General features: G+C 38.2%; 1 long non-coding RNA gene across 1 annotated transcript in view; it reads right to left on the bottom strand.

The window, feature by feature from the left end:
• Positions 1 to 16,866: 16,866 nt before the first annotated feature.
• LOC141583937 (uncharacterized) overlaps positions 16,867 to 27,344 on the bottom strand; it is an 81,529-nt gene continuing 71,051 nt past the window's right edge. Inside the window, exon 3 of the long non-coding RNA XR_012516767.1 lies at positions 16,867 to 17,030. This is a non-coding gene — a long non-coding RNA (uncharacterized LOC141583937). The remainder of the gene's footprint in view (positions 17,031 to 27,344) is intronic.

Below are 27,344 nucleotides of genomic sequence, written 5' to 3'. Positions count from 1 at the left end.
AAACAATTTCCTTAAAATACCAAAATTCAGGCCAGGTGCAGTGACTCATTCCTGTAATTCCGGCACTTTGGGAGGTGGAGGCAGGTGGATCACCTGAGGTCAGGAGTTCGAGATTAGCCTGGCCAACATGACAAAACACTGTCTCTACTAAATGTACAAAACTTAGCTGGTGTGGTGGCGGGCACCTGTAATTCCAGCTACTCAGAAGGCAGAGGTAGGAAAATTGCTTGAACCCAGGAGGCAGAGATTGTAGTAAGCCAAGATCGCTGCCATTGCACTCCAGCCTGGGCAACAAGAACAAAACTCTGTCTCAAAAAAAAAAAAAAAAAAAAAACCCTGAGCCTGGCATACCTACCAACACATACCAGAAATATGTCATAAGGGGAAGAAAATTTGATAACATGAAATTAAATTTTTGGCCCCCAAAATAAAATGTCAGTGAGAATTGAGGAAGGAAAAGATCACAGAATCTGTGACCAGGTATTAGATGCCAGTTGGTACATTAAAAAAGACCCACTACTTCACTCCTCAATCATATTTGAATCTAGAGCCAGGTACATCCCATTGCTGAGTTGTACTGTGAAGGGCACTGGCGTAGAACTCTCCAGAAGTTTGTTGACCCTGCAGCTACCACCTCTGTAAGTTTAGAGCAACTCACAGAGTTGGTGGTGGGCCAGGAACTGCTGTTGATCATGAGGGCCAGCTGCAGGGAAGGACAACTAGAAGTGGAACGGGGAAGCATGAGGATGAACTAGAACCTGATGGCATTTGGGATCTGTCTTCACTGCCTCTAACCAATGATAACTTTCCAAGTATAATGGTTGCTGCTTTCGCTTCTGCTTTCCAAATCTACTTCAGCCTCAATTCTGGCCAACTCTGGTTGTAGAAATTTACAGTAATGCACAGTTCACAGCGTAAGCAAGCTCATGGTAGAAGGACCTGGTATAAGGAGTGAGACTACTGAGGGACAAAATGAGAGTTATAGAAGGGGTTAAGCAAGGATACATAAAAAGCAATAAAGAAGGCATTTCAGATGAAGCAAAAGAATGAGCAAAGGCACAAAAGGGAAAATAAACATGATGTGCATAAGAAACCAGAATATGTAGGAGAGCAGGAGGATACAAGATTGCTAGATTGGCTTTAGAGGAGCCATGTTACACAAGACACAAATACCAATTAAAGTATACAAATAAGTAAGTTCTTGAGGAAGTTACTAAGATGGGAGTTAGGAAAAGATTAGCGTAGCATGCACAATGATTCAGAATGAAAAGAAGTTCAAAGGGATCTGTAGAGGATTGCTCTTTATGAGATCATGAAAACATGGACAAGGACAGAGAATAAAGCGAAATCTGAAAGACATACTAATTTACAAATTAACAGAACTTAATGACAGACCAAAAGGCAGAGCTTCCAGGGAATGAAGGATTGGATAGCAATGATTTATTAAACTACAAATGATTTGGAAACATGACAACCGAGTTCAGATGTATGCACTACAACTCTTCACCACCAACTTTTCTAGATTATATAAAGCAACTTCAATATAGCAGCTTCCCAAGGTGTCCAGAGAGCCCATTGTTCACAATGGTGTTTGTTGCATTTAGTAATAGCTACTCTAGTTTAGACCTTCATGGACCATTTCAGCTATCCCCAAATGAGAATAAACAGAGGCTATTTATTCAGGGTTTGCCATATCAAGGGACTCAGTTATCATCACTTGCATTTGGCAAAGACTTAAAGACAAGCCATGAAGTGGGAAAGCTTTATAATGAACAAAAAAGCTCAAGTATGCCCTAATTGTAGGTTGTTGACATGGAGAAGCTGGAGATGGGCTACCTAGAAGTAAAGCATTTTATGTCATGGGTTTGGTGAGCACATGTAACTTTCTCTGATTGATCCTCATTTGGAAGCATTCTGTTGCTTTATCTGGAAGCTTGCATGTCATTGGCTAAGCCCTGACCATTCTGGTCCAATTGCTGCAAAGATTGTGGTTTGGCTTCCTGGGCACCTGGATCAGAGTTGTATTGTTGTATGTAGTCTGGTCATTGTCCATTTGCATATTAAGTCTTTCATTGGGGATATTTGAATGACAGTTCATTGTTTTTTTATTAATTTAATGACTTTACTGATTCATATGTCTATGGGTTTTACTCTCTAAACTATAAAATTGTGTTTAACTATGTGACAAACACCAAGTATCATGGGAGTGTCCCAAAAGGAGGGAAAAAAGCAGTTGTCAATCTAGTAAATGAGTCAGCCCACCTTATTTTTTACTACATCCATAATAATAGTATAATCTTCCTAGATCACAATTTTCATCATGTCACAACTGAGTTCAGAAGTCTATAATGACTTCCTATTGTTAGCCTCCATTTTGTAGAGTCAAGCACCACCATCCATTCATTCTTCAAACAGTTATTGGAAGCCCGCAACATGTTAGGCATTGTGTTAAATGTTGAAGAAGTAGTCCAGGCCTATAAAAAGTTTAATGATTAATATGTAACATAAGAAATACCAATGCAGGGCATTGTAAGAACACAGAGGAGGAACACTAAAAGCAAGCAGGAGAGCTCCCAGCCCTCCACCCAGTGGTGAAGGACAACCTAGGCCCAGGGTTTCCCAGCTCTCCACATCACAGCAGGAGACTGCTGGTGTCTTCTGGCCCTCCAACCAGTGGAAAAGAGTAACCTAGATGCGATATCACCTGACCCTCCACCAATTGCAGAAAGCAGCCTCAGTGGGCATTTCCCTTCTACGAAAGAACCAGCAGAGATTGAGCACAGGAAGTTCACTAGTACCATGTAAACAAAGAGGAGGCCAGATGGAATGCTCTCCATACCACAGGTCTAGCATCCTCCAATTGCCCACCTAGTGACACTGGGGGAGGCCCCGTGAAGCAATTTCTCCCTCATAGGTGCCATTAACAGACACCAAATAGGAACCCAAACAAAACAGGACGAGCAAAACAAAACAAAATAGTATTAAAAGTCCTCTGAAAACTACTTGTCATTAGAACAACAATCCACAAAAGTAAACCATAAGCTACATGCTAAACCTAAACAGATTGATACCTGTTAAAAGAGAAGATTTAAATCAGATCAAGAATCTCTTAATATAATAACCAGAATGTCTAGTATACAATGAAAAAAACCATTCATCATTGCAAAAACTAAGAAAATCACAGCTTGAATAAGTAAAGATAATTAACCAACATCAAAACTGAGATGATTCAGAAATTGTAAATATCTGAGATGGATTTTAAAGCCATCATCATTTTTTAAAAATGCTTCAACAAGTAATTATGAAATCTCTCAGAACAAATGAAAAATAGAAAAATATCAGCAAAGAGATGAAAGTTATTTTTTTAAACAACCAAATGGGAATTCTAGAGCTAAAAAACATAATAACCAAAATTTTTCACTGGATAGGCTCTATAGCAGAGACGAGATGACAGAGAATAAAATAACTGATTTTGAGGACAGATCAATAGAATTTACACAATCTGAACAACAGAAAAAAATAGACTAAAAAATGAACAAAGCCTCAGGAACCTGTGAGTCATTGACAAAATATACAACATTTGTATTATTGAAGTTTTAGAAGAAAAGGAGGAAAAATGTGAACCTAAAAAAAAGTATTCTAAGAAAAAAATGCCTAAAAACTTGCCAAATTTGGCAGAAGGCATAAACATACAGATTCAAGAGGCTGAGCCAGCCCCAAGTAGGATAAGTTCAAGTACATCCATGCCAAGAAACATCATCAACTTCTGAATATGCGAAGAAAAAAATGGACACAAAATAGAAACAAAGAAAAATATTCTTAAAAGCAACCAGAGAGAAACAACACATTGTCACATCCCCATGAGGGAACACCAATTCTAATGCAGATTTCACGTCTGAAAGCATGGAAGCCAGGAGAGGGTGGCACAACATTTTTCAAGTGCTGAAATGAAACAACTGTCGACCTCAAGTTCTTTATCTGGGAAACCATCTTTCAGGAATTAAGAGAAAATAAAAAAATTATTAGGAGAAAGAACACTAAAAGAATTAGTAGTGATAAACAGACCAACCTTTAAAGAATGGCTTAAAAAGCCCACCAAACAGATAGGATATAAGAGGAGAAGATTTGAAACTTCAGAAAGAAAAAAATTTAAAAAAAACAAAAATATGCGTAAATATGATAGACTATTCTTCTCTTCATGAATTTCTTATATCATATTAGAGGGTTAAAACGAAAATGTGATACCATCTGATGTGATGTTCAATGTATGTAGATGAAATACTTGAGAGTTGTATTTTAAAAGTGAGCAAGGTAAAGAGACTTAAATAGAAATAAAACATCAGTACTTTTCCTAAGATGGTAATAACACCAGTAGGCTGTGGTTTCTTTATATATATATTTGTTATGCATATATATATATAGAGAGAGAGAGAGAGAGAGACAGAGAGAGAGAGAGAGAGAGAGAGAGACAGTAATACCTAGAACAAGCACTAAGAAAACAATACAAATTAAACTAAGATACTCCAAAATACACTTAATAAATTAAAAATAGAATTCAAAAAATAATGTTCAAATACATTACAGGAAGGCATACTAATCAGGCTCTAGCTAGGCCCTCGCCAATCCACCAGCTGACATCAAAACCATGAGTGAGCTGGTCAAGATCATCCTACCTTGGTCCAGCCAACTCGCAGTCTTACAAGAAATCATAAACAAATGTATTAAGCCATTAAGTGTTTTGAATGGTTTGTTGTACTATACTTACCTTAAAAACCATGACTTTAAAAGACTGAATTTATCAACTTCATTACGAGGAAAAGCATGCTTTTTCTTTCTAATTCTCTATTTTGATTATCCAATTACTTAAGCTCAAAACCTAGGAGTCACCTTAGAATCTTCTCACTTCTTCATTTGCTTTATTTTGTAGGCAAAGGGGAGTTTCTAAAAGATTTTAAGCAGAGGGAAAACGTAATCAGATTAGTACTTGAGAAAGAGGTATAGCCGCAGTTCTCAAGGTGCAGCCCAAGTAGCCCTGAGGTCTCCAAGACCATTTTAGAATGTTTGCAAGGTCAAAACTATTTCACAGTAATACTGTTCACACTCATTTTCTTGTGAGTGTGCCATGGAGGCTTAGAGAGGCTACATGATATGTGATGTCACAATAGATTGATGTAAAAATAATTCATCTATCTTCTATTAAACCACACATTACAGAGATTTGAAAAAAACAATGCCATGTGTCTCATTGAATTTTTTTATAAAATATATTTTCATAAGATATGTTATTAGTTAATAGGTAAAAATGAGATTTTATTTTTTAAAATTTTAATTTTTAAATTTCTCAGTGTTAACTTCTTATAGAGTAAATATTTCTATCACCACTGAAACAAAAGTTTTTTGAGGTCCTTAATAATTTTTAAGAGTGTAAAAATGTCTTGAGATCAAAAAATTTGAAAACTACTGATTCAGGCTAAAGGTAATATGATATTTTCAAAAAGTACCAAATTAAAGGCAAGAAGGCAGTTGTACACTAACATAAACAGTTGTACACTAACATAAACAATAGCAATGTGGATGGGCACGAAGAGATGGATGAAAGAGCTATTAAAGAGATAGGCTCACTGGCCTTGAAGTACTGGAAGCATTTGTGGAGGGTAAAGGAGTAGGAAGACTCTGTGATCACTCTTGGGTCCTTGGTTTAAGTAAACTTTCCCCACCCACTTGAAAAACTACAACTTATTCTAAGTGGTCAAGGTCTTCTCTGTGAAGTCTTTGAAGCAGCTCAGGATATAACATCTCAAAATATAGCATTTTGGCATAAGAATTATTTGAGGCAATTTAGAATAGGCAAACAAGGGCAGGGCAGATATATTTACTAGTCATTTTCCACACAGTCTATTGTCCTTTGAAGCCCAAATCCTCCATCATTTGTTGAGAAGGGTATATAAGCTCACATGTTTAGCAACTTTTTGAATTTTATTTCTTTGCTATGATTCCCATAAACATTTAAAATATTAATAAATCCATATACCTTTTTCCTTTTATCAGGTAAATTTGCAGACCCACAGTCATTGAATTTACAGAGGTAGGGAAGAAGTCTTTCTTCCCAACAACTTTATTGGCCCACCCAAGCTTGGTGTCACCTATAAGGGACAAAAATATATAGCTTTTTTCTACCCGCATTCTAGCAACGTTTATGGCTGAGGCCCCTATAACAAATGACAAATTAACAAATGAAAAGCATACAAATACCCTTAAGGTATGTTTTACATAACACAGGAGCCTTTATAAGGAAATGAAGACTTGATGAAACTTGAGTATTTTTATGCTGTAGTGTGCACTCATGGAAGAGCAGAAGATGTCAATTTTGCCTGTCCTTAATGTTTCTGTGAAGTTTGATGAAGAATGGAGAGAGTTGTGGAGAAAAATGATAGGCCAAAAAGGGTGCAATCTAATAGTAGTGAACTGGGGGAAATTTAGCAAGGCCTACCTGTTCGGATTCTTCTGTGTGTCTCTGTCATTGGAGATAAAGATGTTCCTGTCCTCTGGGTCTGTGAAGGCACTTTTCACACAAGGGTTTATGAACTATTTCAGAGGAAAAGAATGGGACAAGGTCAGAGACACCTTCCTGCACATGCTGTTTCTCCATTTCCTTCTGAAAACATTCAATGTGCAAAGGTGCTATATTTTGGGGTAGCATATCCTGAAGCCCATCACACTCATAGTCTAACATCTAACCCAGTTTTTCTGCCCACCCAACTGCTTATAATCATTTGTCTATATGCCTGTATCTTCTACTAAGTTGTATCCTGAAATTGGAGACAATGTCTTATTTACTTCTGTTCTTTTCAGTGTCTCCACAGTGCCTGCTATATATAATAGGGGCCGAATTGATGCTAGATGAATGTGTAATAGGAACAAAAATTATTGATTTATTCCCAAATTTTCTGCTCACTAAAAAGGATCTTATCTTGTTCTGCTTAACTTCCCTGATATTTTGGCCCATTAAGATGAGTTCAGCTTTGCCAGAGATTACCAGGTTTTAAGATAAAGAAGAACAAACCGGAAAGGTGAAAAGTGAAGAGAAGAAGAAGAAAAAGAAGTAAAAGATTGGGGTATTTGGGGTTTAGCATAAACAGAGGCACTAGGAGTGCTGAAGGACGTGAGAGAACAAAGAAGAAAAGGAGCTTCTAGAAATGTCACTAAGGATTATGAACTTGTGGCTCTTTTAATGTAGTTAAGGATGCCCCAGTAAATGTGGGAATTACTTTTTAATCACTTTTGGTTGATAGACTAAGTTTCTTTAATGTGGCATTATGCCAAGACTGGGCTACATGGAGCCTAGGAATTTATTTGGATTATAAATGAAGCGTGCATGTACAAACCTAGTTAATATGAGATATTTTTCACTGAAAGACCTTATATTTCACAGTATTTTGTGTGCATTTTTGTTAAGCATGTACAGGGGCTTTGGGGTTTGGTGTCAGCCTTTTGTTTCCTCTGCTGGGATTCAGAGAGTCTGGGCACGTCTGATGAGGTAGTGGTAGCCTACAGGTGTCTATACAAACCCATTTGCCTAGGGAGAAGGTGGCTGCTTGGAGTAGGACTTTTCAAGGCACTCTGCAGGAGATATCTGAGATTTGAGGGTAACAGGATGGTGGCTGTCCTGCCCAGGCCTCACAGACTCTTGTTTGAGCTCTAAGAAAAGAGGTGCTACAGACAAAAACAGAAAAAACTATTTCCCCAAAGGAACATAGGAGACACAGCCTAAGCAGACCTTAGTGTGCCCAGCTGGCAAAACATTTTCTGCATGGAACGCAGCTTCTTTCTGGGCCAATGTTGATTGTAGAACATGCAACTCTCCTTGGTCCCTCCGGTTTGTAGCTTTGGGAGCTCCAAGAGTGTGACGGCAGGCAGCAACCACTCCCAGATACCTTTCTCAGATAGGAGACATCATTAAGCGGAAAGGCTATTTATGGTGCATAGGAGAGATCCCCTAAACACACCCTAAAATATACTTAGCAGAGAGTTTTCAGGAGGCTAAGCCTCCCACAGTCAATAAAAATTCAGTTGTTTCACAAGTGATGACACAAGGCTAACATGGTGTTCTGCTGAAGCCATGTTAAAGAATGCAAAGGAGTTGCATTGACGAGTGGATCTCTCATTTTATTTACTGAATAAATTGTACCTCATTTCAGAAAGGGTTTCAGGCAGCTGGCTAGTTTATTTAACAAGTTGCAACTGGAAGTTATTCCATTGAAAGAAATAGTTTTTTTCTAAAATCAAAAAGACATCATGATCAAAAACCCATTTATTAAGCATTTACTCACAAGTGATGCTGCACTAGGACTCTTCAAAAGCTACACAATCGTGACCCAGATTCTTTGGAATTCTGCAATCGTAAGTGGGCTAAGAACTTATTTCAGGAATGGAATGGTAGCATTGGAATTTTTTGCTTATTAAAAAAAGAGAAAAAGGAAAAATTAGCAATGTGGGACAGAGGCAGGTGTATCCTGTCATCAGTGTTGAGTGGAACCCATGCTTTTGTTTTCTTTCACAAAGGGACCCCAGAGAAACTTTTTTTTCTTTACATCATCTATTACCACAATTTTGCCTTTATAGCACATGCACCCCAAGGACTCACAAATCTCTTCTCAAAAGATGTTGTAGGCCAGGCACAGTGGCTCATGCCTGTAATCCCAGCACTTTGGGAGGCCGAGGCAGGTGGATCAACTGAGGTCAGGAGTTCTAGACCAATCTGACCAACATGGCAAAACCCCATCTCTACTAAAAACACAAAAATTAGCCAGGCATGGTAGCACATGCCTGTAATCCCTGCTACTCAGGAGGCTGAGGCAGTAGAATCGCTTGAACCCGGAAGATGGAGGTTGCAGTGAGCCGAGATTCTACCACTGCACTCCAGCCTGGGTGACAGAATAAGACTCCATCTCAAAAAAACAACAACAAAAAAATGTTATAAGGTAGATGACAAGAGCTTTTTTGTTTTGTAAATAGTGACTCTGATGAATACATTAAAGAACAGTCTACTCCCACAGATGCCTTTGGATTTCATTGATAGCTGAGTAAGAACATTCTAGAGACAAGATAATCTACGAAAGACTATATTGTAATCTTTAGATAATAAGGAACAGAAAATGAATCAAATTAGCCTTCAGAAGTCTAGAAATATGAAGTATCATGGCTCCTTTTCTGTTTTTCATTATGTACAAGTATTTTTTAACTTTCTCCCAGGAGACAATTCCTTTTCATTTTTAGGAAATTCAACATAAAACAAGGAAAATCTAAGAAATCATTGGTTTTACTTTTTCTTTTTAATTCCTGTATGCCCTTATAAAAGATTTATCTTGACTCTAATGCCAGCAAAAAGAATCCGAAATTTGATCTGCTTCTGGTAGTAAATGAAATAAAGGTTTTAGACACTGATCAAATCTCATACTGCTTCACAGATGTTGAAATAAAAAAGTCAAAGCTTGCTATGATTTTCAATTAGTAAACTGCCCCTTTTCATTGCTAAACTTGCAGCTAAACACAGGTACCATGACAAATGTGAAGATACAAGGATTCAGGCCACGGTCAGACATTACACAGGTGTCCTTCATAAATGTCAAAGACAAAATTCACTATTCCTTGGAGATTGGAGTTTTCAGGGCTAAAGCTCTAGACACATTCATCACAGAAGCAGGCAAGATGCCATTGCCCCAAAGTAGAGCCAAGCCAAGCATGCTTAGTTACATTAAGATCTTGCAGCACATCTAGTAATCAGAGACCCTAGAGTAGAAAGCCGAGCATTAGTGTAGGAAAGTCATCATGGGAAGTAAAATCACAGACATTCCGCTTCAACTCGTGGAGCTTATGGTAGATTTGCAGCCATTTTTTCTGGACTTCCTATAGCAAAAGGAAATCAAATTATTCCAGGAGGAAAATATGCTGTGGTTTTTTTTTCTGAAGAAAACACAATTTACTCTCTCTTATAATGTTTGACTAAGGTCAGAATTGACATTGTTGCCAGTGTGTCTGCTATTAGAAGTCTTGGATAAGCCTTGAAATAAAATACTGAGCAGACATAGAAAACCCCAAAGGTTTTCTTTGTAAAGCTAATAATCATTCATTTATTTCAGTAGCTTGAGACGTTTATATATAAACACACTTAGAAAAATTAATGATGCTTTATATAACATGAGTCATTTAAAACCTCATCTTCTTTCATTAGAAAGTCTAGTCTTTAAATGGGCTCTGTCTAAGCAAATGTTTCATGATTTGAGTGTTCTTAATATTTTAATACTAAGTCTACAACTTTGCTTCACTCTAAATTTCTTTTTAACTTAAATTTTTAGCTTTCTCCAAAGCACGTGGAATTTATCTATCACTCATTAAAAACATTATCAAGAAAAGCCAATAAAATTCAGGAAGTTTATGCTAACCCAAGTATAAAATTTCTAGAGAATTATAGGGCAGTAAATAGTGACTGGTTAGTTAAGCTGTTGTAACAAAGACATCCATACTACAATGGTACAAACTGGAATTTTATTTATCTTCCATGAAACAATTCAGAGATACATGGCTAGTCCAAACATCATCCAGGACCCAAAGTCATTTTATCTTCCTACTCCACGTCCTCCAAAGTGTTGACCTGGCCATACAGTCAAAGTTGAGTCACCAGCCTTTGTCTGTGCTCCAGCTGGCGAGAATGCGGAAAGACAGAAAGCAAAGTGGCAAGTGGCCCCTCTTAAAGAAGTGACCCAGAAGTTGCCTACATCACTTTTGCCCACATTCTGTTGGCAAAAAAACTTATTCACATAGCCACACTAGTTGCAAAGAAGCTGAAAAATATGGTCTACAACTGTAAAGATGTGTGCCTAGCTAAAATTCAAAGGATCTCTTACTAAAAGGAAGAGGAGAATGAATGCAGTCTCTGTCACAGACAGTATATCCTGAAGTGCATTAAGGGAACATTAGTTCTGTGAGAAGTCAACTAACAGGCTTAGCAAGAAACCAATTCCATGCTCATGTAAGCTTCAAGATCACTGGGTTAAATAAAATTTAATGGAGTTCTTTATAGCCAGACTTATTAGAGCTTTTATAAACTGATCTTTAAACTCTATAATGGAGGAATAGCTTTGCTCCATTTGTTAAATTTGACCATAGAACCCATTTTTGAAAGGGTTTGAATTGTTAGGCCTAACTCTTTATAGACCACATTTCGGGAGCCACTACCTTAGAATACTATGCTTAAATTCATTAACTCTGGTTACATAGCAAAATTCACACAGGTAAATACTAAAACCGTTGCTGTATTCACATGCTACACTCTCTGAAAGGGCTGAATATACAGAAACACCATATATTTGAATGCTTACAGAGAACTCAACTCACTAGTTAATGAAACCATTTTGATTTCCTTAAAAAGGGGGAAAGTATGTCTCCTCCAAACCTCACACTGAAATTTAATCTCCCCAGTGTTGGAGGTGGAGAATAGCTGGAGGTGTTTGGGTCACGGGGGAGGAGATTTCTCAAGAATAGATTAATGCCCTCTTTCAGGATGAATGAGTTCTCGCTCTATTAGTTCCCATGAATGCTGGTTGTTTAAAAGAGCCTGGTATCTCCACTACACACACCAGCTCCCCTTTGCCTCTGCCATGAGTGGAAGCAGCCAGAGGCCTGCACCAGATGTCCAATCTTGAACTTTCCAGCCACCAGAATCATAAACCAAATAAACCTTTATATCTTTACAAATTACCCAGTCCCAGGTATTCTGTGACAGCAACACAAAATAGACTAAAACAGGATATTTCTTCATGAAAGACAAAATAAATGCAAATGATAAGCATCACACATAATGGAATGTCCAATGGGTTAATAGTGTATCCCAGGGTAAATCAGTAGGTTAAGAAGATCAAGCCCATAGGGCCATAAATCAAGCAGTTTAATAAATGGAATATCAGTTAAACAGTTTATGATTCCAAATCAATGTACTTTAACGTAAAGCTACAGGGCACGGAACAGCTAAATTAGAGTCCTATTTTATCACCTTGTTACACATTGCTAAAGTACAGGGAAAGGCAGTAGAAGCTAAAGAGCATTATCTTCACTCTGCAGGCCCACAAACACCCCAGAGACTAGTTTAAATCAGAGTGATCATTGGTACTTACTCTCTTTTATCTTTAAGGAAAGCTTAGAGTCTAGGACATTCTAAGATTATTATACAAAAAATTAGTGTCTAATTTTGCCGTCTGGGAAATGAATTTTTATTTCATTTGTTCAGTTTGGATTGCCTCTATCAATAAGTAATGTCCTTTAGACTGAAAGTAGATTGTTTGCTAAAATTATGGTGAAAGCGACTTTGGAACCCACCTGACCTGGGTTAAAATCCTGGCTTCAGTACTTCCCACCTATGTGACATTCATTCATTCATTTTGAGATGGGGTCTCACTCTGTCACCAAGGCTGGAGTGTAATGATGCAGTTACAGCTCACTGCAGCCTTGAGCTCCTGGACTCAAGTGATCCTACTACCTCAGCTGCCTGAGTAGTTGCAACCACAGACACGCACCACCACACCTGGCTAATATTTTTGTATTTTTTGTAGAGATGGGATCTCGCTGCATGGCTCAGACTGGTCTCAAACTCCTGGGCTCAAGCAATCCTCCAACCTCAGCCTCCCAAATTGCTGGGATTACAGGTCTGAGCCACCATGTCCAGCCGTAACTGTGTCACTTTATTATCTATCTAAAAAGAGCCTCAGTTTCTTTGTCTATAAAGATTACAATGTTTACCTCACAATGTTTTTGAGAATAACTTGGAAAGTATTATGTGAAGGACTTAGCACAGTAGATGGCACACAATAAATTTCCTAAAAATGTCAGTTTTCTTCCATTCTTATCACTCTTGCCAAGCACAATGATTAAAAACGGGATGATGGAGCCACACATACCTAAGTTTCAGTCCTTGCTCTGCCTCTTATTAGCTATGTGACTCTGAGCCAGTTACTTAATCCCTCTAAATTTCTGTTTCCTAACCTATAAACTAGAATATTAATAGTACTTTACCATACTGGATTATTAAGGATGAAATGTAATATTAAGAAATTAATATAGTGGCTGGCATATATTATATTTTATCAAACCTAAGACTTCATCAATTTTAAAATGCATCCTGTTTTTAGAGATGTTTAAATATGGGGCAGGAGGGGCACATGTGACTCTTAGAATTGATCAAATGTGGTAACAAGCACTTTAAAAATATTTGTTATTATTCCATATAAGTTACTGTTAAAGAGATGTGTGGAGACCCAGGGGGTTCAGCTTACAAGAATTGGAAAGATCAACAACCTTAGTCCAGACATCAGAACAAAACAAGGAGAGTTAACATCATGGCCACAATCAGGTATGATTAATGTAATAATATGGATATATCCATGGTATAGAGATGCTAGAGAAAAAACTGATCAACTCTGGCCTAGGATTAGGGGCAGGGAATGAGAGAGGCAAAGATGAAAAAGAAAAGCTTCACAAAGAATTGATTCATAAACAGAGTTCTTGAAGAATGAACAAAGAGTGTAACTGCTAGGAAAGGACATCCTAGACAGAGAAAAAAGCAATTGCAAAATCACCATGTTGGAAACACACAATAGCTCAGCATTACTGGAATGTAAATTGCTTTCATCCTGTAAAGGAGAGTTCGCAGGAACCCACATGGCCAGCAAAGATAAGCCCTCTTCACTCCCTGAAGGAATAGCTTCTAAGTAAAGGAATTTAAATCCATTCAGAGAAGAATCATAAAATAAATGTACCTAATCTCCTAACCCTGTAGGATAATACAAAAAAGATGAATGAAATCTCTAGGGCTAAAAGAAAAATTGACTTGGAGAGCCTATTTCCTAAAGAAAAGTATGCACTAATCAAAGAGCAAAAGATGACAAATTTGAACGTCCTTCATATTTCCCTGAGACTAATCCCAAGCAAATCTGTTAGCAGATAGATCAATCTTTTTAAGAACACCATCAATTTAAGCATATTTTATTTGTATCCTAGAATTTAAAATTTACATTAACATTACTATATGACCTCATAATTTTGGTTTTAAAGTACAATGAGTTTTTCTAGTTCTCATGCTAATATCAGTTTCTAAACAACATCAGTTGAATTTTGTACATATTCTGAGGTATTATGTCTTTTATAAATATGAAGAACTACACTGACTACCAAATTACTTGAAATCAGTAGAGAAATGATCTTTGAATCAAAAATTTCTATCAGAAAAGTCAAGATGAAAATAACATATTCTTATCTGAGAATCCTTATTCAGCTATTTAATGTATAGGATATTGGACCCATCTCCCAGAGTTTCTACTGTACTCTAGAAATATTATATCTTCAGTGTTTCATATATACCTGTTTCTGAGCAATTTACATTTATAACAAAACTTCTGAAGGATCAACTACAAAATGGAAATTACTAATCTTACATATATTGACAACTGCTTTAGTTTTTGAATACTTTGTTTCTCATTATATGAAAAAAGGATCTATTTAGATTCTCACTGATATCTTAGCAACGGCCACACCAAAGGTGTTAAGTAGCAAATGCACTATGCAATGGTAAAACTCCAGCAATAAGCCCAGCAGATGTAAAGCCCTGCTATTAGGAACCATATGTGATGTTAAAGAACAAACTTTGGCACATTGCAATTTTAAAGAGTCTGTTTGAGCAGACAGTGATTCATGAATTGGGCTGCTGCAAGCCAGAAGTGTTTCATGAGCTTCACCAACAAAATGGAAAGGGAAGGTTATTACAAGGTGAAATCCAAAGCAGTCAAAGAAAATACTTGACTGGCTCATGTGGAGCAGTAGCCTCATTTGCATCATTCCAGTGCAAAGTCTTAATTAGAGGTTAGTTGATGTTTCTAATTGCTTAAGCTCGAGTAGTGTAAAGTCCCAGGTTAGAAGTTAGTTGGTGGGTTTTGATTGGTCAAGCTTAAGTTTTGTTTTCCTAGCATATGACCATTTACATTATACTTAATGTGTTGGTCTGCTTGCGTAGGAACTGAGGGCTGTGGAGCCACCTCAGCCTAGTAGCCTCTGTAGGGGAGGAAAAATATTTTTCTTCAACCATTATAAGTTCTGAGTTGGAATGGACTCCTGCAACAAATGACACATTAATAAGAGGAAAAGAATAGTTTATTGGCCAGCCACAGTGGCTCACGCCTGTAATCCTAGCATTTTGGGAGGCCGAGGTGGGTGGATCACCTGAAGTCAGGAATTCCAGACCAGCCTGGCCATCATGGTGAAACCCTATCTTTAAAAAAAAAAAAAAAAAAAAATAGTTTATTAATGTGTGCAGCACATAACATGCAGGTAAAACTTCTATGAAAAGTTACTCAAAGTAAAGGCTTAGAACTCCAACTGACACAGTATTTTTAACAGAGAACAATGAATTTGCGAAGAATAACAAGACAAAGGAAGAAGTTTTAGGTTCCAAAGTTGGGAAACTATGAGAAGGCAAATAAATATATGGGAGAAAACTAATGGAGTTAAGATTTTTTTGCAGATTCTTCTGGTGCTCCCTCTGGGCCAACAGGAGTCTAGAGTTTTCTTCAGTAAAGAAGAATTTATATCCTGCCTTTAGGCAGAAAAAAGATAGAGCTTTTCCTCCATTTGCTACTTTTTAATTGCTTTCAACTCAAAAATAATTTTTATGTCACAGAAGCATATTTTGGGGATGACATTCCAGTTTTCCTCACCTCTCATTTAATTATTTTAACAGTGGATGAAGTCAAACAATAAAAAGTAACAGAAACTTATGACGAGAATAAACCTCCTAAGATGCTTAGGTCCTTCCTGTGGAGACAACATTTGAGAGGTTACCAGTGGAATTTCCTGAGCCCAAGACACCAACACCAACAATTTTACACAACCACACCGTCAGGCCTCTAGGTCTACAGATCTGTTACTTCAGTCCTTTTTCCCCAACCTTGAAATACAAATGTCCAAAGGGACAGCCTTATTTTAAAATGTTCTTGACTATCAAAATCTTAGCTGGAATGACCCGACCAGTCAGTGTGAAAAAGAGTGAGATTCTCAGGCAATCAGAAAGAAAGAAAAGGTTATTCATAATAAGGAAGATATATGGCCCAAGGCTCTGCTAACTTCTCAAGTGCTTTCCACTCCAGAATTCTTTTGCCAGTATCATGACTCCTTTTCTCAAAATAGTCTTTCCCCATTTAAAAAGCAGTATCTCCCCCTTGATTCCCTAATCCCCAATCACCAGTTGAGGTTTTGCTGCTTTAATTCTCTTTTTTTCCTTCTCTGCAAGAATTTCCTCAAATTCCCAGTACCCTCCTCTGTGATGTTTAGGTTCCTTAGCAATCAGCTGGGATCAATATTTAATGATTTGTAGCTTTGTGGCTTTCTTTACAGACTATTTTAAGCTAGAGAGGGAGATTTTCATGTCACAGAATTGAGCTGTTACTGAAATAGAACAAGAGAAAGAATTTAACACCTTTCATTACACGCCTGCAGCTTGGGCTCCCTGTGCTTGGGGTGGCTGGTCATTTGGGGCCCTCTCTCTTCAGAGTAATGACAGCTGTGAATCTGAGACTTAGGCTAGAGAGGAGAGATCACTGTAAGGATGCAACTGGGTACAAGGAATTAGCAGACTCTCAGTAATAACTAACACTTCCCCTTCCCCCAGCCATTCTGTGTCTTCTGCAAGGACATACTTGGTTTAGAAAAATGTTTTGTAGAAACAATGATTCCTCTTTGAAAACAGAAAAACAAAACAAAAAAAAAAAAAGGAAAGAATGAAAGAATCAATATATTTTTAATTTTATTTTAAAAAGGACAGGGACAGGCAGTGGGAAGTGAAATATGTGTGCAAAAAGGAAACAATTATAAACAGTTAATAAGCATAGAAGAAGAGGCAGAACAGGGGGAGTGAAATACAGTGGAGATGACTGCCAGTTTAGGTCTTTGCAAACTGTAATCCAGAAGTTGTTGATCTCTCCATTGGCATTCTGTTTAAAAAAAAAAAAAAAAAATCTTTAGGAAAATTTACCTTTCTTACTATGAATGTCCTTTTTTTCCTTTCTGATGCCCTTAAAATGAAATTACTGTCTTACAGTCTGAGGCTGCATCTCAACCTCCCTTGCTGGTAAAATAATTCCTGCTAAGACTTTAACTTGATAGTCAAGAGCAGTTTAAGTTAGACAAATGCTGAATTAAGCAAACTCTCACTGTATTAGGGTTACTGTGATTTTCCAGCCCTTTAATATATACTTTAAGGGATAGAGTAGAGGTGAATACATTGCAGTGTTTTCTTAATTTATTCTTCCATGGAACTCTTTTCCTAAACACCTTTTATCTGCTCATGGAAAAGGAACACTTACAGGAAAATAGTGGGTCCTAAAATTATTGATGACCCCAAAAAGCTTTTGTTTATTGATATTTACTATATTGGAAATTAAAACCAAGAAAATTCAATTTTTCATTAATTCATTTAAAAATATAATAAAAAACATATTGCATGTTAACATAAATAACATTTGTACTTTTAAAAGTAACTATATTTTCCAAAACAAAACTATTTTGTTAGAAGATTATTGCTGTTTTAGATATTTACAGATCTCTTTAGTGTCTGGATTAATAGAAGACATTTAGGTTCTTATGACTGTTTTTGCATTTTGTTATAATCTTATAAGTCATATAGTCTCTGGAAAACTCCACTGAAAGAAAAAAAAAAACTCCAGTAAAAGAAGAAAATTGAAAAATGCAATATCATCTCAATATCATTACAAAAATAATTTAGACTTCAAGAATCCCCTGAAAGGGTCTAAATGACTGGCTTAGAGAAATCCTAACCATACTTTGAAAACTTTTATGAATAGCCTGTGGGAAGAGGAGGGGAAAGAAGAAAAGAATAAACCTTCTATGAGTATCTACCACATGTCAGGAAAACCGCTAGGAATTTGGGGTTTTTTAACCCTTATTTTAGGTTCAGGGGTACATGTGAAGGTTTATGATACAGATTATTTCATCACCCAGAAATTAAGCCCCATCGCCAATAGCTATCTTTTCCGCTTCTCTCCCTCCTCCCACCCTCCACGCTCAAGTAGACCCCAGTGTCTGTTTCCTTATTTGTGTTCAAAAGTTCTCATCATAGATATTTTCATTAACATTAATTCACTTCACCTAGTAACCACTTAAGGCAGTAGTCATTATTTCCTTTGTCTATACAGGACAGACTCAGAAGGATTCCTTAATTTACCCAAAATCGAACAGTTGGTAAAAGGAAAAACCAGTTTGAAGCCGATTTATGGACACTAATGTATCTTAAAGAAAAATATTTTCAATGTTATGTCACCATGTTAATTTTCTGTTGCTGCATAAGAAATTACCACACACTTAGCAGCTTAAAACAATACCCATTTATTATCTCATTGTTGTATAAATCCAGAAGTTCCAGAGTTGTTCAAACAGATTATCTGCTCTGAGTCTCACATTGAAGCTGTTAGACTAGCTAAGTTCTTATCTGGAAGTGCTGGGGAAGAAAGTGCTTCCAAGTTCATTCAGGCCATTGGCCAAGTTCAGTTCCTTGCAGTTGTAGAATTGAGATTCCTGTTTTCATGCTGGCTACTCGCCAGGGGTTACTCTCAGTTCCTAGAAGTTGTTCTAGCATCCTGGACACCAACTCTTTCCATCTTCAAGCCAGCAAAGGGGAATCTCTCTCACATGTAAGAATGTTGGCATCTACTTGCTTCTTTTTCCATTTCCCAACTTTCCCAGAGCTGAAATACATGTGCTGACCTCATCCTCTGGGGTCAGTAGCTCAGTCCTGTCAGAGGGCCAGCTTTACTGGTTTACTTAATGGAACCAGGCAAATAAAATGTCTGTTTCACAGCAGCTGACCTGTTATCTCCCTGCACCTCTGGATTCAAATAGTCATTCAGCCTTGGCTTCTACTCTCAGGCCCTGGGTTCCATGTCCCCAATTTTCAATAAGGAGGAGATTAACTTCTATGGGTCACAATGTTAACTTTTATGAGCCCTCTTTCATTTCTTCTCAAAATGTCTTTTCTCCTTTTTTCTTTCCCTCTCATAAAGATCGATTTAATCACTCATATCACTCTTCTCAGCAAGTACTAAATTTAGAGATCATCTCTATAGAACATTGCTACAAAACAACTTCATTAAGTGCATAATATATAATTTAGGACTAAAGGATTCGGAGTTCTACAAATTCTAGTCAAAATTATTAAATATTAAAAAGAATTAATATTAACTTTGTTTAGAGAAATATATAAGAACATTTCAAGGCCAGGCATGTTGGCTCATGCCTGTAATCCCAGCACTTTGGAAGGCCAACACGGGTGGATCACCTGAGTTTAGGAATTCAAGACCAGCCTGACCAACATGGAGAAACCCCATCTCTACCAAAAATACAAAATTAGCTGGGCATGGTGGTGCATGCCTGTAATCCCAGCTACTGGGAGGTTGAGGCAACAGAATCACTTGAACCCAGGAAGTGGAGGTTGTGGTGAGCCTAGATCGTGCCATTACACTTCAGCCTGGGCAACAAGAGTGAAACTCCATCTCAAAAAAAAAGAAAGAAAGAAAGAAAGAAAAGAAAGAATTTTTAAAAAGGACATTACATTACATTTTAAGCTTTGAAAAAGCTTAAAATCAACTCTCTTTCCTCTTCTTCCTGCCTGGGTGGTTATAAAATTAATACCATGCAAAAAATATGGCATGCTTTATAAGCAAACTTTTTTTGACTTTATTTTTTATGTAAATTTCCACTTCTAAATTTTTAAAAGAGAAAGCATTCAGAGAGTAATATCACTAATTGCTTGTCACATATGGATAGTTGTTGTGACACATGTGGAATACCATTTTAATAGTTACTGAGAGTGGAATGAGCACAGATATTTATGAGTCGGGTTATAGAAATTATACAGCATGCCAGGGACAAGGAGAAAAAAAAAACAGGTGATAGAAGGAGAGGTGGGAAAAGAAAAGAGGAAACAACAGGAGCCATGAAGAAGAGGTATGGAGAACGTTCGCATGCTGTAAAAAGGAGCTAAAATAATGTAATCATCATGTCTTGAATAATCAACTAATATTTGCTGGATCAGGCAGTTTTACGATGTTCTGCTTGTATATCTAAGGATATAAACAAGAAGAAAATATAATTATAAATCATTCAGATCAGAGCTTTAAGAAATCTTCATATTAAACCAAAAGTTCTTTGCTCTAAGCCCTAGGGTTTGGTCTGAGGATCCAAGAATAAATGTAATAAAGGGAATTTCAGAATCCACAGTCAATGTGGAGCTGTATTCCAGATTTATCTTCACGTACAGTGAACAGTATTATTCTAAAGAGTGAAAAGTATGCTTTTTTAGACAAAATAAAAATCTGCATGGTTTGCTGACATGGTAATGTGATTATAGTTTCTGAAGAATGAAAAGTACACAAGGTCAGTGCCATCCTTTGACAGAAATTGTATCCTAACTATTCTCAGAAGAAACTAGAAGTAGGCAGATTTTTTAATATTTTTCTTTCTTTTTTTCAATCATGCATAGATCTGCCATTTTTCTCAAGACTTGTATGTCATTTTGATGTAAGTTTGCTAGCGAGGGCTGCCACACCAAAGTACTACAAACTGGGTGGCTTAAGCAACAGAAATTTATTTCCTCACAATTCTGGAGACTATGAGTCTAAGCTGGAGGTGTTGGCAGGACTCCTTCTGAAGGCCTCTCTCCTTGGCTTGTAGATGACTATCTTCTTCCTGTGTCTTCACATGGTCTTCTTCTACGTATATCAGTGTCCTCGTCTCCTCTTCTTAAGAGCACAGCAGTTATGTGGGATTAGAGTCCATTCCGATGATCTTACTTTACCTTAACTTTCTCTTTGAAAAGCTTATCTCCAAATATAGTCACATTTTGAAGTACTGGGGGTTAGGACTTCCATGTATAAATTTGAAGGGGACACAGTTTAGCTCATAAACAATGATCCTTGGAGAACCTTTGCTCCAATCGAAGAAATTATCTGTGGATATAAACCATCTTGACTGAATATTGCTGGATCTTTAATGCAACTTTCTGCGCTAAAAAGACAAAACCCATTGATATATAAGGAGTTCCTACAACTCAATCGCAAAAAAACAAACAACCCAATTAAAAAATGAGCAAAGGGGCCAGGCACGGTGGCTCACGCCTGTAATCCCAGCACTTTGGGAGGCCAAAGCAGGAGGATGACCGGAAGTCAGGAGTTCACCAGCCTAGCCAATATGGTGAAACCCCATCTCTACTAAATATAATAAAAAATAAAATAGCTGGGCATGGTGGTGTGTGCCTGTAATCCCAGCTACTCAGGAGGCTGAGGCAGGAAAATCACTTGAACCCAGGAGGCAGAGGTTGCAGTGAGTCAAGATGCTACAACTGCACTCTAGCCTGAGTGACAGAGTCAGACTCTGTTTCAAAAAAAAAATGAGCAAGGTACTTGAAAAGACATTTCTCCAAAAACATACAAATGGCCAGTGGAAATATGAAAAGATGTTCAACATCATTAATTATTAGGAAAATGTGCCTTTATCTCTTATTCTGTGTAACAGGAACAATAATTCCTCTACGAGGAAATTGAAAGCCCAAACCTGGCAAGTTCAGACACCTGGCATTGCCTGACTTTGGCACACTCCTGCCCCCTGGTGGCAATTTTTTAGATATATGATGGCAGTGGCAAGGACAAAAACAAAATATGAAAACTGTAAAACAAAAACCATGAGATGCCTTCCTTGTCATGCACACTGGCTTTTTAATTTTTCATTTCTTGCCTCCTCAGGGCTTCTTCTCTCCTACTAGTATCAATAGTCTGAAACAATCTAGCAACCTCGGTGTTCTATAATAGAGACCAGCAGGAACAGGCCGAAAGGGACAGGAAGGACAAGAAAAAGGCTGCAGCCCTAGTCATGACCCTCAGGCAGACAGACCTAAGAAGCTTGGAATGAGGAAAGGTTTGGGTTAGCCACCAGTCTGGCAGAGCTGACTACCACTGCGGCCTACGGGAACACTTTAAGAAAGATTGTCCCAAAAGGAACGGACCACCTCCTCATCCTTGCCCACCATGCCAAGGGGATCACTGGAAGGCACACTGTCCCAGGCGATGAAGGCTCCCAGGGCCTGAGGTGGCTAACCAGATGATCCAACAGCAGGACTGAGGGTGCCCAGGGCAAGCGCCAGCATAAGCCATCACCCTCACCCAGCCCCAGGTAAAGTTAGCCATAGAGGGCCAGGAGGTCGATCTTCTCCTGGACACTGGCGTGGCCTTCTCAGTTTTGCTTTCCTGTCCTGGACGGTTGTCCTCCAAGTTTATAACTGTCCACAGAGTCCTAGGACAAGCAGTCTCCTGATATTTCTCCCAGCCCCTAAGCTGTAACTGGGGAGATATACTCTTCTCCCATGCCTTCCTCATCATGCCAGAAAGTCCCACTTCCTTACTAGGGCGGGAACTGTTAGCCAGGGCAGGACCATTATCTACATGAACATTTTCAGCATCTCTCTGCTGCCCATTATTTAAAGAAGAAATTAATCCCAATGTTTGGGCAATGGAGGGACCGTTTGAGTGGGCAAAGAATGCCTGCCCAGTTTAAATAAGGCTAAACAATCCCACCTCTTTTCCTTACCAAAGACAGTATCCCCTCAGACCGAAAGCCAAAAAGGGGCACAGGATGTTGTAAGGAACCTAAAAGCTCAGGGTCTAGTAAGATCCTGCAGCAGCCCTTGTAATATTCCAATTTTAGGAGTACAAAAACCTAATGGACAATGGAGGCTGGAGCAAGATCTCAGGCTTATTAATGAAGCTGTGATCCCTTTATACCCAGCTGTACCCAACTTGTATACCTTGCTCTCTCAAATACCAGGAGAGGCATAATAATTTACAGCCCTGGATCTTAAGGATGCTTTTTTCTGTGTTTCATTACATCCTGACTCCCAGTTTCTGTTCGCTTTTAAAGACCCTTCAGATCACACTTCTCAGCTTACCTGGACAGTGTTACCCAGGGCTTTCAAGACAGCCCTCACCTGTCTGGCCACACTATACTCCAATCCCAATTCTTCCATCCATAGTGGGGGCCAGAATAATAGGCGGACTTAGAGCCGGTATTGGAGGAATTACTACCTCTACTCAGTTTAACTGTAAACTATGCCAAGAATTAAATAATGATATGGAAAAGGTTACCAATTCAACTTAACTCTTTAGCTGCTGTGTTGCTTCAAAATTGAAGGGCCATGGATCTGTTAATGGCAGAGAGAGGAGAAACTTGTCTCTTTTTAGGAGAAGAAGGCTTTTACTTTGTAAATCAATCAGGTATTTTCCTAAACAAAGTTAAAGAACTCAGGGACCAAATAAAAGGCGGGGCTAAGGACCTCCAAGAAATAGGATCAAGGAGCTTGCTTAACTGGCTACCCTTGGTCTCCCCTCTTCTAGGTCCCTTAATAACTATCCTATTATTGCTTGCCTTTGGGCCTTTCATCTTTAACTTTATTGCCAAATTCTTTTCTTGCAGAATTGAGGCTATGAAGCTACCAATGGTCCTGTAAATGAAACCCCAGATGTCCTTGGCTCATAATTTCTATTGTGGACCTCTGGATCGACCTGCAACCCCGGAAGACTGCCCTCTGAAGAAAACCTCAACTGCAGGGCCCCTTCTATGCCCCAGTTCAGCAGGAAGTAGAGTGATCATCACCTGTGTCCCAACAGCAGTTGGACTTCCCGGTTCAGAGCGGGGACTGAGGGACTGTGTTAGAGGAACTTCCCAGGTCAGCTAGGGGCTTTTGTTTCAAGCACAGGACTTTTCCCACCTCTGGCCAGGTAGGGCTTTGTTTCCACTGCAGGGTTTTCCCTGCCTCTGGTTGGCTAGGTGCTGTTTCCAGTTTTTCTGTCTCTGGCTCTTAAGGGCTTTGTTCAAGTATATACACATTATACATTTTTCCACCCCTGGCCCCTGTAGGCGGAGGCTCAGTGACTTAGAGTTTGAAAACAGTAGCCAATCCGTAAAGGATTCAAAGATCAATTAATCCAGAGAAAAATGAAAAAAAAAAAAATCCTCCCACTGGATGAGAGTAAGAATGAGGAGGGAACAACTCAGGGGTATAATCTCCAGGCGACCAAGCCAACAGCCGCACCCGCTCCGAGTCCCCTTCCATGGCGTGAAAGCTGTCCTTCCTCTCTGCCCGACAAACTGCACTACCGCACACTCTTTGGGACATGAGTTCTATCTGAGCAGTAACACCGCAACACCACGGCCCCCTTACCCATTCTTTGGGCTTGGAGAGGCCAAGAACCTAAGTTCCAGCCAGTTAAAGTATAAACAACTAACGCTTAAGACAGCAGTGTGGGCACCAGAGAAAAGCAATCTATGGAAAATTCCATCTTATCCATTCTGTCCTTCAAACATTTCCTAAGCCTTTTCTACTCCAAGGAAATTTTCACTATACTATATCCTCCATTTACTCCCTGCTGCTGGACAACCCCCTTCCAACTTCTCTGGCTGGCATCTAGTCCCAAAATTCCTTTTAGTTTCTTATGAAAGAGAATTATATCCCTTTCCCAGCCATCACAGATATGATAAAAGGAACCATATCTTCATAACCAAGCACACCCATCTAGCACAATCATTCCACATAATTCTGAGGTCATCATTTAAAGAAACAATTAGTTCTCTCTCTACATATGCATAGAATTAGTTCTCTCTCTACATATGCATAGAATTTTTTATTTAAAAAGCATCAAACTATCAGGGCTGCCACACTGTACAATTCTGGGAGCACTGTTCACATCCCAGTTGTCACAAATGACAGGATTTCCATTAGGATGTGAATAAGACCCACTGAGATTATGTGTCTTTAAGTCTCTGTATGAAGTGATCTCTAATACTATCCTTGTTACTTTATAATTCCACTGTATCATGGATATTTTTCCCTGTCACTAAATATGGTTATATATCATTTCTTTAACAGCAGGTATAGGAGACCAGAATATGCCACTCAAAATATGACAGAAAACCAGAATGTGCCACCCCAAAATATACTTTTTTGGCATAAAGATTATTTTGAGCTGATTATTTTGAGAAATAGCAGACATACACAGGAGAAGCTCTGAAAACAGAGTAGAGGTTACCCTTTTGTAAGTGAAATTTACATTTAAAAAAAACACTCCGTTTGTAGAGGTGTCTCCCTCCCTGTACCAGTAAAGGAAGGAAAATTACAGTAAAATCCTATCAAGGGAGAAGGCCCTCATTTAAATCTACCTAACAAATCTTACTCTTTTTTTTTTTTTTTTTTTGAGACAGAGTCTCCCTGTCCTTCAAGCTGGTCTCAAATTCCTAGGCTCAAGTGACTCTCCCACCTTGGCCTGTCAAAGTGCTGGAATTATAGATAAGAGCCACCATGCCTATCTTATTTTTTTACCATACTTTTCCTGGTCACCTCCCCGTAAATGGCCTCCTCCACATCCTTTTGTATTTAGCTAAAGATGGTAGTTAAGCTTGCATTCTAAGCCACTTCTTTGCGAGTTTCTCATCTTTCCCTGGGTATCTCCCACATAAACATGAGTTGCACTGATATACACATGAGGACATTGTTAATAAACTTCTATTTTTCTCTTGTTAATCTGTCTTTTGTTACAGGTGGTCCAAGCCAGGAACTTAGGATAGAGGGAAAATTATGTTTTGCTACTTTACACTGTGAAGTATTCCATATAGACAATGACCCATTGTCTAACCAACATATCTAGCTAACTCATTACAATAGATAATTAGGTTATTTCCAATTTCTCATTGTTGTATGTAGTGTTATTACTAGCTCCTCAAATGTATGCCTTTAGGAAGATATCAGATTATAAACTTAGAGTAAATTTGTAGATATAAAATAAAGTATATACACATTATACATTTTGCCACATGCTCCCAACTGCCCTCTTAAGAAGTCTCAGCTTTTACTACATGGAGTCCTTTTCCTATACTCAATTTCCAACATAGACATCATTATATTTTTCTCCTTTTTCAATAAAATGGGTTAAAAATGACATCTTGATAAATGTGTGTTTTCTTTCTGTGGTTACAAGCAAAGTACAACCTCTGTTTTATATATTTATTGGCCATTTGCACTTCTCCATTTATAAAGAACACCTTTATCTTTTGATGGACTTTTCTATTGGTAGGTTTATCTTTTTCTTGTCAATTTGCAAGAGCTATTTAAAAATTAGCAACATACTTATACCATGTTGGTTTTTATTTTGCATTTTGGAAATTCCCTTTTACCTCGAGGGCTGTCCACTGTTAAAGCTAGACCATCAGAATAAAACTTATTGTGTCTGTGGAGTGGTGAATAGGAAGAAGAGACAAAAATCAAATTCCTGACTTGGAGTTCTAAAATAAGCACTTGATATTGTTACTGGTGGAAGGTACTCAAGTTGCTAGTGGTAAATCCATACGGGTATGCAGCAACCTCAAATCTTGCTTCCTCAGAAGAAAGGATTCAACTGAGGGACATAATGCAGAAAAAAACACCAAGGCAAATTTCAGAGAAGGAGTGAAAATTTATTTTAAAAGACTTTAAAACAGGAAAGAAAGAAAAGTATGCTTGCCAGAGACCCCAGTAGACACTGCAGACGACTTGTGGGGAGAGAGGGAGGTGAACAAGTGTTGAAAAACTACCTACTGGGTATCATGCTCACTACCTGGGTGACAGGTTTAATCATCTCCTAAACCTCAGCATCATGCAATATATCTTTGAAACGAAACTTCACATGTACCCCCCGATTCAAAAATAAAAGTTGAAAAAGAAAATAAAAGAAGCCTAAGACACTTCCTAAAATTTTGTACAGTTAAAGAAAGAGCTGAGAGAGTTTCAGCAGTCTAGATGGCATATTAGGTCAGAAATATGCCTTCACCAGACAGGATATTGATTATATATGTTACATGTCATGGCAAAAGCAAAAATATCAGAGGCAAAAATGTGAACAGCAGCTGCAGTGAGGATAGAGGTTATAAACCAAAGTATATATTATCAGACCTCAGCAGATGACAACTGGCCAGTTTCCTCCTTCTACCAATACCAAGGCATTTCACCTGGAATACAACTGCATTTAGGGAGAGTGGAAACAGGAAGGGATGTATATAGACTAGACAAAAAGTTATCAGTATCAAAATGGAGTCACTAATGTAAAGCCCTAATAAAAGGGAGCTGGAAGCCATGAAAAGGGGGTCCCCATGCATGAACACCTATGCTGGGAACTCTGCAAGGAACTCCTTAAAACTACAGTATTCGAGATAAG

The sequence above is a fragment of the Saimiri boliviensis genome, chromosome 3 (assembly GCF_048565385.1).
Source record: "Saimiri boliviensis isolate mSaiBol1 chromosome 3, mSaiBol1.pri, whole genome shotgun sequence".
In the NCBI taxonomy this organism is placed as follows: Eukaryota; Metazoa; Chordata; class Mammalia; order Primates; family Cebidae; genus Saimiri; species Saimiri boliviensis.
Note: the sequence above shows the minus strand (reverse complement) of the source record. Positions and strands in the feature narration are given on the sequence as shown.